Genomic DNA, 15,237 nt, shown 5'->3' with positions numbered 1-15,237 from the left:
TATGCCCTGGCTTTAAATTGTCTAAAGTCTATACACAAAGATTATGGCTTCCAACGTTTCCATTCACTTGCAGCAGTTGTCCAACAAGATTGCCGTTTCAACCGACGATAATGGAGTTTCAGGAAGCTGACTTTTCAGAGAAAAAGCCACCACAATCAGATAATAAAAGACCTAAGATTGTTATAGAGATTCGTATCAAGAATAGTAATAAGGCTACGGATGATCCTGCTACTCACTCCCATGCAAATGCAACGACGAATCATGGCTCGGACAGAGGAAGTGATTAATCCTCCACGGCTTCCAAAGCATCTTCTTCTTTGAATGTGTTGATGATCGAAACTAAACCGACTCAGACAATGACTACCGATCAGCCTGAGAATCTTGTTAGAGATCAGTCGAGGAAAGTAGTGGGAGCTCCGGCAAAGAAGAAGGAAAGGAAGCCGCCTTTCTCTGTTACGCTGTCCAGAAAAGAGATTGAAGAGGACCTTTTTGATATCTCAAACTTGAGAAAGAAGAAGCTGAAGAGAAACCCTGAGAAAAGATCCAGGGATGTTCAGCGACAACTTGATCGTTTGTTTCCAGGTTTGATGTAAGGTTGCGATGTCCAGGGTTCCTGATAGCCATGGCCAACATGGAATCAGGAAAGTAGAGGGTAGGAACTTGTAGTTTTAGTGGGATTTAATTTCCATGTTTATATTTTCTGTAAATTTTCTTAAAGTATTGTATTGTTTGTCGTTGAGCTCTTTTAATTGTTGTTTTTTTTTTTTGTTTTGAGAGAAGAAAATTTAAATTCATACTTTTTAAATAAAAATCATATATTAATCAATAAATCAAACGTTTTAAGTACTCTTTAATTGTTATTTGATTTTTTTTGTTATTTTTTTTATTTGAGTTTTTTTTTTTGTTGTTTTTGTCAACTTTTGGATTTTCCCTTTAATATTAATTGATGTTTTTCTGGATGGGGATATCAAAACTCCTAATTGTCTGTTAACACTCCTTACTGATAACTTGTAATTGTATTTTTTACCCTCATTTAAATAATTTTTTATTCAAATCAAATTTTAATTAATTATATTACTATTTATATATTCACACTCTAATTAATCTCAATTGCTCTTGCCTTTTATTTATGCACCCTTCTAACTCTCCATAACTTCCTGTTGACTCTTTGTTGCTTTCTCCTATATTCCTAAAACATGAACTTCAATGAAATCTCTTACCCATAGCTTAGAATTGGAGTTAAATTCTTATCTTGACATGCTTTCTTTTGGGTTATTTTTGTTTTCTTTTTATTTAAATAATTTTTTTATTTTAGAAATTCTGCTTAATATAAACTTTTTGTCAAATTCATTTGTCTAAATAGTTGTTTCCTATCTATTTTAGTTTAAAAGTATAAAGTTTAAGATGGAATAAAAAAGAAATAAAGACGAATATCGTTGCCGCAAGTTTAGATGCAAGTGAAAGTATCTCAATACACACTATAGTTAAAAGTAGGTAGCAAACTCATCTCCTAATGATCAATTATGTATGTCAAATTGTTTTAAATATGAGTTTAATCATAAGGTTGTTTGGTGGTAGAACAGATGATTGCGTTTGGGACTAAATATGGATTCAATGAATTGGAATTGATTGAAAAATCAAATGGGCTTATTAATTTATTGTTGGATGCTTAGTTTTTGTATGAGTAAAAGACATTTTAACTTATAAATAATTTTGGTTAAAATATGTGCATAAAGATTGTTAAATGATAAATACGTATACTATTTGTATTTTTTTTAAAGTTGTTTTTATGAATTTGCTATACAAATTTGCTTTTATGAGTTTCTTATAGAAGAATACTTTATCATTATATTAAAAAATTGTAAAGATTTCAATACATAAGTAAAAATACAAATAATTAATATTGTGGAATGTGAATAGACAAACATTAGTTTATTTAGTTAAAGTTTAATTTTAATAAAAAAATTAAAGTTATTTAAGTGAATGTAATTTAGTAAAGTACAATGTTTAGTTGTTAGTGGGGATTGTAAATAGCCAATAGGGAGTGCCAATAGGCAGTGCCAATAGCCTCTCCCTTTTCTTCTTCATAATTGTCCAATTTTTTGTATGTAAAATACTTTATTGAGAATTTAATATTTTCTATTATTTGGATAAATTATCAAAAATATTTTTTATTATTTGGATCATATTATAAAAAAACTTTTTAGTAACATTATAAAAAATCATATTATAAAAATATTTAAAAAAAATATTATAAAAAATAGACACTAAATATGGATTCAGTGAATCCACTTGATATTTTCTTCTTTGCTTTGGAATTGGTTAATTCATCAAATAAGCTTATTTATTGCTGAATGTTAAGTTTTGGCATCAGTAAAAGGCATTTTCACTTGTAAATAGTTTTGGTTAAAATATGCACGTAAAAATTGTCAAATGATAAATAAGTATGCTATTTGCTTTTTTTTTTTTTTCTGAAGTTGTTTCTACAAGTTTGCTATACAAATTTGCTTCAGCATATGATCAAGTTTCTTATTATTAAGATGTGATTTTTTATTAAGTTGCAATTATAGTAAAAAATTGTAAAGATTTCAATAAATAAGTAAAAATACAAATAATTAATATTGTGAAGTTTGAATAGATAAATATTAATATAATTAATTAACTTTTAACTTTAATAAAAGAAATTCTTTAAGTGAGAGTAATTTAAAAAATTACAATGTTAAGTTGTTAGTGAGGAGTGTGAATAGATAATAAAGAGTGCCCATAATTTTCCAATTTTTTGTATGTAAAATATTTTATTCAGAATTTAATATTTTTAGTTATTTGGATAAACTACTAAAAATATTTTCTATTATTTGGATCATATTATAAAAAATCTTTAATAACATCATAAAAATATCAACATTCAACAATGATGCAATAAATGTAAAATGATTTTAATATCTAAAATTTTATTACATTAAAACCATAAAATTTCATTAAATACATTAAAATTAAATTTTTTTCTTAAATTTCATAAAAATAAAAAAGGTACATAAATTTTGAGATGGAAAAATAGTTTTATTAAAAAATGTTTAACAGGGTGATTGGAAATTATAGCTGAATCCTTTGATTAATTAGAGGAATATTGTTAAAAAGTGACACTAATTAAATCATTGTTTAAATAAATTAGAAAATGACGCATTCATCCCTGTGGATGGAAGGAAAAAAATTATTTTGTGATTAAAAATAAAAAAATAAACATAAAAATTCATTAAGTACTCAATTATATATAAAACTAAATAAAAGAGACCAAGTAGAAGATAAATAGTGCAAGTAGAATTGTACTATAAGATAAATAGTATGCCCTGCCTTTAAATTGTCTAAAGTCTAAACACAAAGATTATGGCTTCCAACGTTTCCATTCACTTGCAGCAGTTGTCCAACAAGATTGCCGTTCCAGCCAACGAAAATGGAGTTTCCGATCAGCCAACGATAATGGAGGTTCAGGAAGCTGACCCTTCAGAAAAAAAGCCACCACAATCAGATAATAAAAGCCCTAGGATTGTTATAAAGATTCGAATCGAGAATAGTAATAAGGCTACAGATGATCCTGCTACTAACTCCCATGCAAATGCAACGACGAATCATGGCCCAGACAAAGGAAGTGATCAACCCTCCTCGGCTTCCAAAGCATCTTCTTCTTTGAATGTGTTGATGATCGAAAGTAAACCGACTCAGACAATGACTACCGATCAGCCTGAGAATCTTGTTAGAGATCATTCGAGGAAAGTAGTCAGAGCTCCTGCAAAGAAGAAGGAAAGGAAGCCACCTTTCTCTGTTACGCTGTCCAGAAAAGAGATTGAAGAGGACCTTTTTGGTATCTCAAACATGAGAAACAAGATGCTGATGAGAAACCCTAAGAAAAGATCCAGGGATGTTCAGCGACAACTTGATCGTTTGTTTCCAGGTTTGATGTAAGGTTGCAATATCCAGGGTTCCTGATAGCCATAGCCAATATGTAAACAGAAAGTATTTTAGAGGGATTTAATTTCCATGTTTATATCATGTAAATTTTCTTAAAGTATTGTATTGAACTTGTACGTGAGTTATTTGATTATTGTTATTTTTTGTTTAATTTTGAAGAAAGGAGATTTGAATTCATATTTTTTAAATAAAAGATTATTTATTAATTAATGAGCCAAATACTTCAATATTCTTTAATTATGATTGACTTTTTTTTTATTGTTTTTGAGTTTTTTTGTTGCTTTTGTTAATTTTTGGATTTTCTTTTTAATATTAATTAATTGTTATTAACACTCCCCACTAACAACTTATTATTTTTTTTGTTTTGAGGGAAGGGAATTAGAACCTATATTTAAAGAGATCATGTACTAATCAATAAACCAAATGCTTGAATGCTCTTTAATTGTTATTTGCTTTTTTTTTAGTTTTTTTTTTATTTTTGTCAACTTATAATTATATTTTTCTAAATTACCTTCACTTAAATAATTTTTTTTTGTTCAAATCAAATTTAAATTAATTATATTACTATTTAAATAATCACACCCCTAATTAATCTCAATTACTCTCATCTTTGATTTACGCATCCTTAACTCTTCATCACTTTCTGTTGATTGTTGATTCTTTGTTGCTTTCTCCTATATTCCTAAAACCTAAACTTCAATAATATTTCTTGCCCATAGCTTGGAATTGGAGTTAAATTCTTATCCTAACATACTTTTTTTTGGTATGTTCTTTCTTTCATTGTTCAAATAATTTTTTTTATTTTAAAAATTCTGCTTAATATAAACTTTTTTTTTTCAAATTTATTTGTCTAAATACTTGTTGCCTATCTATTTTAGTTGAGAGGTACAACGTTTTAGTTGGTTTAAAAAATTGATTGAATAAAAGGGAAATGAAGAAGATTATCGTGAATCTTTAAATAAAGAAAATTAGCGAAAATTATCATGAGCAAATTTAGATGCTAGGTCTGTACCAATTTCAAGATTTGGTACAAGTGTAGGTCTCATAGATCTCAATTCACTCTATTGTTAAAAGTTAGTAGCAAACTCATCTCCTAATGATCAATTATGAATGTCTAGTTGTTTTAAATATGAGTTTAATCATAAAGATGTTTGGTGGTAAAACTAATGATTGCGTTTGTGACTAAATATGGATTCAATGAATCTGCTATTAAGCTTGATATTTCTTTCTCTGTTTTGGAATCATTTAACCAATCAAATGAGTTTATTTATTGTTGAATCAAATGGGTTTATTTATTGTTGAATGCGTAGTTTTGGTATGAGTAAAAGAGATTTGCACTTATAAATAGTTTTAGTTAAAATATGTGAATAAAGATTGTTAAATGATAAATAAGTATACTATTTGTATTTTTTTAAAGTTGTTTTTATGAATTTGCTATACAAATTTGCTTCAGCATATGCGCTTATGAGCTTCTTATAGAGGAATACTTTGCGATCATAATAAAATATTGCAAAGATTTCAATACATAAGTTAAAATACAAATAATTAATATTGTGGAATGTGAATAGACAAACATTAATATATTTAATTAAAGTTTAACTTTAATAAAATAAGTTATTTAAGTGATTGCATTTTAGTAAATTACAATGTTAAGTTGTTAGTGGCGACTGTGAATAGACAATAAAGGGTGCCAATAGCCTCTCCCTTTTCTTCTTCATAATTATCCAATTTTTTGTATATATAAAATATTTAATTGAGAATATAATATTTTTAATTATTTAAATAAACTATTAAAAATATTTTCTATTAGTTGGATCTTATTATAAAAAATTCTTTAATAACACTATAAAAATTATCATATTATGAAAATATTTTTTATAAAAATATTATAAAAAATAGACAATAAGGACTAAATATGGATACAGTGAATTTGCTTGATATTTTCTTCTTTGTTTTGGAATTGGTTAACCGATCAAATGAGCTTATTTGTTGTTGAATGTTTAGTTTTGGCATTAGTAAAGGACATTTTCACTCGTAAACAGTTTCGATTAAAATATGTGTATAAAGATCGTCAAATGATAAATAAGTATACTATTTATATTTTTTTTTCTGAAGTTGTATTTACAAGTTTGCTATACAAATTTGCTTTAGCATATGAGTTTCTTATTATTAAGTTGCAATTATAGTAAAAAATTGTAAAGATTTCAAATACAAATAATTAATATTGTGGAATCTGAATAGATAAATCTTAATATAATTAATTAAAGTTTAACTTTAATAAAAAGAAATTATTTAAGATAGAGTCATTTAAAAAATTACAACATTAAGTTGTTAGTGGGGAGTGTGAATAGATAATAGAGAGTGCCCATAATTGTCCAATTTTTTGCATGTAAAATATTTTATTGAGTATTTAATATTTTCAGTTATTTGTATAAACTACAAAAAAAAATTTCTATTATTATTTGGATCATATTGTAAAAAATTTTTAATAACATCATAAAAATATTAACATTTAACAATTAATTATGTAAGACATGTTAAATAAATTTTTCAATATTAAAAAGATTATATAAAAATAATATTTTAAGGCTAGAATCAAGTAATAAGAGGAGGAGAGCAGCATAAATTTTGGGTTGCAACACGTTCAACACTGAACCTTGACCTTTGCTTAATGTTTCTTTGTTCAAATGTATATTCCTATGGTGTTGAGTGTATAATGTGATTATCCCCTCAAATGCTCCATGAAAGCTCTGACCATAGCCAATCAAACCATATATAAGTATGTCTCTTTTATTGATTTTTCCCTTGTCCTTTCTTATCTTGAATGCCTTCGTTTAATGTTATAATAACATTCTTCAACATTCAAAGTATTCCTTCAAAGAAAAATGGTGTAAATAATTTAATTCACACAATAAATTCATGCCTTTTTTAGGCTTGGTTTCAAAACCAATTATGCACTTTTTACTTTTTATTTCTAAAACAAAATAAAAAAAGAAAATAACAAAAGCAATACAAATATGAAATATATATGAAAGAAAAAAATATAAATATGAATATATAAATCTTAAAATTTTATATTGGCTCATAAATAAAGATAATGCACATTTTGCACCTTTTAGTTTCAGTATTAGTATTTGAAAAGGGCTTAATGTCCTGTTCAACGTCGTCGGCGTTTGTAGTCCAACGGTTAGGATAATTGCCTTCCAAGCAATAGACCCGGGTTCGACTCCCGGCAAACGCATTCTTTTTGTATTTTATACTTTTCTGTTCCTCTGAAAGGTTTTGTAGTTGGGATTTCACATGCTTCTGAAGATACCCTTTAGGTTTGTAGTTGAGATTCATTCTCTTTCACGTACTTCTGAAGATACCCGTTTTCGTTACATTGAATTTCTGCTCAAGGTATTAGTATTAATGTTTACATTATATGAGCTCTGAATCTGGCATCTCTATTCTGGCTTGTGAAGATAATGAAGGATGTACAAAGAAGCAGATGACAGTAAAATACATACAGAATAACCAAGTAGATCCATACCAGTAGCTATTGTCACCATTTGGCATCTTTCAAACATCTTCACTAAAAGAATCATGACAATAACATATCCCACTTTAGTCTTTAGTTCATCCAATGAACTTATTTTCATCCATTTTGGCCTCTCCTGCAAGCAAAACACATTCATTTAATTAGTTTTGCACTTGAGAAGTAGACTATAGGAATTAAGAACCAACAGGAGAACAAAGGAGAAATGAATGGGAAGTGCAAAAAATTTTATAAGAATTCTTTTGAAGTTTTTCATTGAACAAAACATGTCCTCTAGAATGAGATAAGTATGATTGAAACTGGAATTTTGGGATGGATATGGTCGTGCAAGAAACTGTAAAGCGTGAAATGAAGTTATTTGTGTGATGAGAAGGTGAAGTTACATTACTAGAGCACAGTTAGTTGACTTTAATGAGGCAGTATACTGATTGGGGTTTCCTTAATATTGAAGGCTGTTACCTCCAAAGCAAACATTCCAAACAAGGATGAGTCTTTGACGGCACGATCAACATCAGCAGGCACATTTGGGTTCACCTTACTGATGAATAATCCATATGTAATGACCCCTCCCCGGTCGCTATCAGCGTTGGAGACCTCCGGGAGATCTCGTCAAGTTCTGAACAAGCTTTCATGAAATTTTTTGATATCTCTTTGTACACATTTACTAAACAGTATTAATGCTCAAAACATATATATTTATTCCATGAATTTAACAATAAGCATAGTAATTCGATTTGGATCTTTAAATCATAAAATCATGATTAAATACATGGAGTATAATATCCCAAAATTTTCATTTATATCAAAATTAAAATCTATTTACATAGTGATGCCAAATTGCTAAAACTCGACCTCTAACAGCGGAGCAACTCGGAACGGAAGGCTAAGATATGCCTTTTTCTATCCGCGATGGATCGTACGCACCGAGGATTACACGCTAGACCGATCCCTGTCTTTAAAAAGAGAAATAAGAGGGGTGTGAGTCTCACAGACTCAATGATCATTGGCTCGGTGAGTAGGGCGTAGATGAGAAACAAGCATTATGCAGATAAATTTGAATGTTAAAATGCAAGAGTATATAAACAGCTTAAAACATAAAACGGTGATTTGTGCCTTACATAAAAGAAAAATATCAAGAATGCTCTTTAAGATAGTTATCTCAAACCAAAGATACATATATAAATACATATCAAATCCGGTGTGCATAAAAATTCCATGTATGAATCATTTAAAATAATTTATTCAAATCAAAACATTTCGAGCATCGTATTCAAAATTGATGTACGTGGAAGATTTGTATGATCGGATTCATTTAAAGATTTTTCTCAAACCAAATCCATAAGATAAGGCAAGCTCTTGTAAAATCAAACCTTAGAAAACTTATCATTAAATCCGCAATCACCTCGAGCGTGAGGCATTAAAATCGTGGTCCGGCTACCACGTAATAACATTCGGGAGTAGTGCTTCCACTGGATTCCCACATTCCATGGCGATCTCAACGATGTTGGTTGACATCGGAGAAAATAAGCGGTCGTAATCGCGTACATCATGTGTGGCCTAGCCATGTACATATCACAGACCATGGCCCTAGCCATGTCTAACAGCCCGTCGACAACCCGAAAGTTCTCTAACCAGAGCTCACTGATGCACAAGGGTCACACTTAACCGATGTGACATTCGACCTACTCTTGATGCTCTCGGTTTGTCAAAAACGTTTTAGAAATTACATTACGTCCTTGGAAACTAGTGTCAAATTTATTTCCAAAGCATCCAACATTGGGTATTATAAAGTCTATCGTTTTCTCAAAATAAAATTTACGCATGAATTTCAAAACAATAATTTGCATGGTGAATAAGCAATATAATTATGAATGCACACTACACAAATATAAGGCACAGATTTTGATGCAAAACAGTGTGAAAGGCTTGTTTTTCAATTTTCAAAACATTATACGTATATAACTTTATCTATATATATATATCCAAAATAATTTCTAAAAATAACTTGCATCCACAATCTCCTAAAATTTTTAACAGCTTATGCTATCCACCATTTTGCGTTTAAAGTAAAATATACGTACATATATACAAATATGAAAGTTTTATAACCGACATCCCCTACTCACCTCACAATAGTGGGATTACTACGTCGTTATTTCTACTTGCCGATTACATGTTATTTCTTCCGACATGTCACTATAGTGCACTATCTTTACTTTAACACTTTCTAGCAACAATCCAACTCAATATACTTAATGCATCAATTCCACTTCTCTTTCTCATTCTATCATAAATCCACATTCAACTAACTCACATCTTAATACATTTTTATTAAAATTAATTATATCCTTTGCTCACGTAATTCTCTAGATTATAAACACCGATAACTTATTTATGATATTAAGTACCTACTTCAACCTTTCTAAGTAACTTAAATTTACTTCATATCACCAAATAACCAAAATTTAGTTAAATAAAATAGGCTAACCCCCAAACAGTCCAATTTCATAACAAATCCATTGAGAAGAGCAAAGAAATTTTGCCAGATTGGGCTAGGTTGGCTCAAGTCTCCAGCAGACCCACGGTTTCCTTTGGGAATATACTGTTCGGAGCCTTGTATGGCAGCTTCCCAACACCAATGGACAACACCAATTGATGTGATGAAGGGAAGCCTTTAATGGATCAAAACGACGTCGTTTCACTACTCAATTTTCTTTCTTTCCTCTCCTCTCTTGTTACCTGATCGGCAGCTCCTAACCTTCACTACTGGTGGCTTGCAAGTTCTCCATCACTTCCTCTTTTGTCACAACTTCCTCTCTTACCGATAACGACCCAAGAACGTCACTACCCGAGCCTTCACCTTTCTTTTCTTTCTTTTTTTTTTATTCTTTCCTCGTTCCAGCCAACTCTTTCATAAACTAGCTCCAAAAGATCAAACCTTTTCCCTCTAGAAAATACCCAAACCGAAATTTAAAAAAAACTAACCTCTTGCCTCTCCCATTTTGTATATATATATACATATATATTTTCTTTCTTTCCTTTCTATTCTTTTCACAACCGACACCACTCCTTTTTCTCTTTTGTTTCTTCCCCCAGCCGGCCTCTTTTTTTTTTCTTAAGGTGCTGTTCCATCAAAAGAAGAAAAGAGATAAAATTTAAAATATTATTTAATATGTCTTGGTGTAAATAATTATCACCATACGTACTTGATTTGTGTTGTCCATTTCCTTTTTACCTTCTTTCTTCGTCAATTTCTTTCCTTTTTCCTTCTTCTCCTCAGGTTTCCAACTCTCCAAGACTTCTCTCTCCTTTTTCTTCTTCAAATGACCAGTCCTTGGCTTTTACTAAAGCCTATTTCCCATGGTTCTTTTACTTTTTTAATTTTTTTATTGCATTATCCCTCATGTAACCCGCTCACATCTCATGTACTTTTTTTTTATTCCTTTCTCTTTTTTTCAAGTTAATTTTCCTCATTTATTTATCATCAAAGATGCGGTTTCTGTTACATGAAGACAGGAAAAATATCACTTGGATGTCTCTTGATGTTGGGGGGCCAACATGACAATTTTGACACTTGCTAATCTTCTTTTATATGCCTTCCTTTCTTGGCCGGACCCCACATTCAAAACAATCCTTAACATGACTTTTATTTCTCCATTTATTACACATAGGCAGCTGATCAAGTCAGCCCTTTTTTTTTAATTTCTTTATTCTTTATATTATTTTATTTTATGATTTATTTATTCATTTATTGTCCCATCTAAACTACATGTACATCTCATATTACTCATAACCTAACTTCCTTGATTAGGGAATTCCCCTTTTTAACTTCAAATATCAAAATTACAAATGAATCTTCAAATTTTTACTTATTTACCATGTGACTCCTTCAACTTCCATCATTTACATGTGTAAAATCAAAATATCAAAGTTACACTTCAACACGATATCATCATAATATTTAAATATTTACTTACCCGAACTAACTCGATTTAATAAAAACTCACAGGTCTCACTTACGTCATTTATCTCCAAAATTTATTCGTACTTCTTCTCTTCTATTTAAATTGGTCATATACTCATTTTTCATGACTAATTTTTGTAATTAATAAAATATTAATATTTTAATATTATTTTATTCATAAAATAGTATTTTATTTCAAAATGTTTCTTTCACTTGTCGTCGCTTTTTAACACTTAGATTTACGTCAACTGCCCCTTCGTCTTATTGATACAGTTATATTGACTACTATGCGAGATTGTGGGGTGTTACACCATACAAGCCTATACCAAATATTAACATGACTGTCCCAGCAAGATAAACATCTGCAAGACTATACATTACAATATCAGTTCCTTTGGCACTGGGAAGCTTATGAAGTGAATTAAGTAGCCAAAAATGTGGAAAAATGACTTGATGCAAACTAAGTTCATGCTAGAGAAAAACTGAAAAATTGCAGGATGCTGCAAGTCAGCACATTAAACTAAGTTGATGGCAAGGGAAGGCCAGGATGAGAGAGTGGTAATTAATGTCTGATATCATTAATGAAAGAGCTTATAACTAGGTCTAGGATAGAAACTGTTGAAGAATATTGCCATTCTTTGTTTTCTAATGCCCTTGTCATAGGTTTAACTCTAGTGATAGCACATACAAGAGAGCTCTGACCGGAACCATTTGGCCCTATGACAAGATTTAATCGTGATCGAAGGTCCTCCAATTATGAAGCCCAATCTCAGTGATATTTCCAGGCAGATTGTCGTCTTCGCCCCTGAAATAAAAAGGAAAAAACAAAGTCAAAAATCCATTCGGCCTATTACATGATTGCACGAAATGTGATCATGAGGAATGTATAAATGTACAAAAATCCCAAGCCCCTTTCTTTCTCGCAATTTCTCTTCCTTTCCAACCCACATTTTCCCAGGAAACAAACGGAGAAAAAACAAAAAGTGATAAATCAAAAACGTTTTGTATCTCCTCTCATCCCCAAGAAACCAAAATTCAAAATTCAAGTCCTGATTGTTCTTTTAATTCCGACCCTTTTTTCCCCCACGTTTTCCACGCGTTTTCTCGGCAACCAATCGTGGCATTGAAAATCACCCAAAAGAAGAGATAAAGAGGGAAAACTTTAAAACGAAAAATACTAAGTTTATTCTGTGATTTAAAAATCAAAGGATAAACATATAAATTCATTAAGTAATGAATTATATTAAAAACTAAATAAAAAGAGACCAGGGAGAAGAGGAATCCTACTCTTGGTGTGAGTAGGAGTTTCTAAATGCTCTACCTTTAAATTGGCTTAAGTCTAAAGTAACACAAAGCTTATCTAAACACGGACCATGGCTTCCAACGCTCCACTTCGCTTGCCGCAGTGGTCCGATGAGACTGCCGTTCCAGCCAATAACAATGAAGTTTCCGATCAGCTTATCGCCGACGCTGGCCCTTCAGAGAAAAAGCCACCGCAATCAGATAAGAAAAGCCCTAAGCTTATTATAAAGATTCGTATCAAGAATAGTAATAAGACAACGGATGATCCTGCTACTAACTCCCATGCAAATGCGACGACGAATCATGGCTCGGACAAAGGAAGTGATCAATCCTCCACGGCTTCCAAAGCATCTTCTTTGAATGTGTTGATGATCGAAAGTAAACCGACTCAGACAATGACGACCAATAATCAGATTCTTGTTAGAGATCAGTTGAGGAAAGTAGTCGGAGCTCCTGCAAGGAAGAAGGAAAAGAAGCCACCTTTCTCCGTTACGCTGTCCAGAAAAGAGATTGAAGAGGACCTTTTGGGTATCGCAAACTTGAGAAACAAGAAGCTGAAGAGAAACCCTAAGAAAAGATCCAGGGATGTTCAGCGACAACTTGATCGTTTGTTTCCAGGTTTGATGTAAGGTTGCAATATCCAGGGTTCGTGATAGCCATGGCCAACATGGAAACAGGAAAGTAAAGGATAGGAACTTGTAGTTTTAGTGGGTTTTAATATCTATGTTTATATTTCCTGTAAATTTTCCTAAAGCGTCAAATCAAACTTGTAGTTGTTGGAGAAGTTGGAGCACAGGTCTTCAATTGTTATTTGCTTGTTTTTTTATTATAATTATTGTTCTTTTCTGTTTGAGTTTCGTTGTTGTTTTTGTGAACTTTTGGATTTTCCTTCTTTTTCAGAATTGTTCAATATAGAAAGTTGTTAAATTCAATTTTGTCTTCTTTTTTATCACAATCAAAGTGATCCCTTGTTCTGGTCACTCTTCGTTTGGTGGCTCAACAATATGATCTCTTTAAAGGGTCTAACCGAATAGGAACTATATATGTTTAAAAAGAGTACGTTTAGTTTGTGCAGTGGGAGTGGTTACAGTTTAGGGAAGTTTTTGAGCTGTGCTGCAAATTGGTTTATCGGTGCAGCTAAGCTTTGACATAACAGTACAGGTATTCAAAGACCCAAAGCTTGAATCTTAATGTCATCCAAAGCCTTTGACCTTTCTCAAGACTAAGGGGGACATTGAAGCTTTTGGAGGGATGTTCTTAATACCGTTAATGTTTAGGGGTGGTGCAGGGAAGTAGGAGCTAGTGGGTTCTTTCCAATGTCACAGAAATTGGACGAGAAGTCTCTAAGCTTCAGGAGGTGGACTGCAAAGGGACAGGTTTCTGGTCAGTCAATGGTTGAGGGTCTCCTCAAGAGCTTGTTTTCATTTCTGGCTCTTATGGTCTTCATTTCTGCTGAATGGTAAGATGGTTTGGCTAAGAGCTGGGTTTAATGGCTGCTTTTTCTGCTGAGTATGAGCTTTAAAGTGGTGTCAGCTGCGTTGTTTTTTGGTGGTCTATGAAAAGTAGCGGAGAGGGATTCGTTTTGAGAGAACGCTGGATGTGTAGTTTATGTGGCTTGCGAAATCTGAATTATGCCTTGTGTGTATATTTTTGTTCTCTCCGAGAGTTTTAGGCTAGTTGCTTATATTTTGAAGAGTCTCTGGGGCAAACCAGGTCGGTTAGGTCTCTGCCAAAGTCTATTTAAGCAGATTGATGTGTAAATGTTCTATTTCTTCTGATGCTTAGGTTTGGTTGATGCCAGCAATAGTTTTAGACCAAAAGATTTGAGCCTACGGATGGCACACTAGCACTGATGCTAATAAATCTGCCTTTAAAAAAAAAACAATATGTTTCTCCAAATGTCTTTCCAAACAATTATGTTCTGGTTGATAGCTTCGCTCATGTTCATCTGATCACTCCCCTAAACCATCAGCAATAATAAGAGAAGAGTTAGCTTGTAAGCCTAGATGTAGGATGGGTTTATGCCATATTATTTGATATAATTGCATTAATGTTCATGTGCTACTCTCCTTGCAAGAAAGTGTATGGGTTGGATTTATGCATATGCTACGTTTTTCATCGTTCATTCTTTTTGCTTTGGCTTCATCTTTGCTTAGTGTTTCTTTATTTATTTTATTTTTTATTTTTGGAAAGGCAACCATGGAAGCTCTGACCATAGGCAATCAAATCATATACTTTTATTGATTTGTCCCTTGTCCTTTCTTATCTTAAATGCCTATGCTTAATTTGATAATAACCTTCAACATTCAAAGTATTCCCTCAAGGAAAACAGTAGAAATAACTTATTCATACCATAAAACCATATCTTATTTAGGCATGGGTTCAAACTTACTAATTACATACTTTTTAATTTTAAAGATTACGTACTTCTTTTATTTTATTATTCCTTTTCTTGTTGTTCGTTGTG

At 31.4% G+C, this 15,237-nt stretch overlaps 1 non-coding gene across 1 annotated transcript; it reads left to right on the top strand.

Moving 5' to 3' along the window:
* The first annotated feature begins 7,135 nt into the window (after positions 1-7,135).
* Positions 7,136-7,207, top strand: TRNAG-UCC (transfer RNA glycine (anticodon UCC)). Its single transcript has one exon. It is a non-coding gene; the product is annotated as a tRNA-Gly (tRNA).
* Positions 7,208-15,237: the final 8,030 nt, after the last annotated feature.

This window comes from Theobroma cacao, chromosome 5 (assembly GCF_053813885.1).
Source record: "Theobroma cacao isolate CCN51 chromosome 5, ASM5381388v1, whole genome shotgun sequence".
In the NCBI taxonomy this organism is placed as follows: Eukaryota; Viridiplantae; Streptophyta; class Magnoliopsida; order Malvales; family Malvaceae; genus Theobroma; species Theobroma cacao.
Note: the sequence above shows the minus strand (reverse complement) of the source record. Positions and strands in the feature narration are given on the sequence as shown.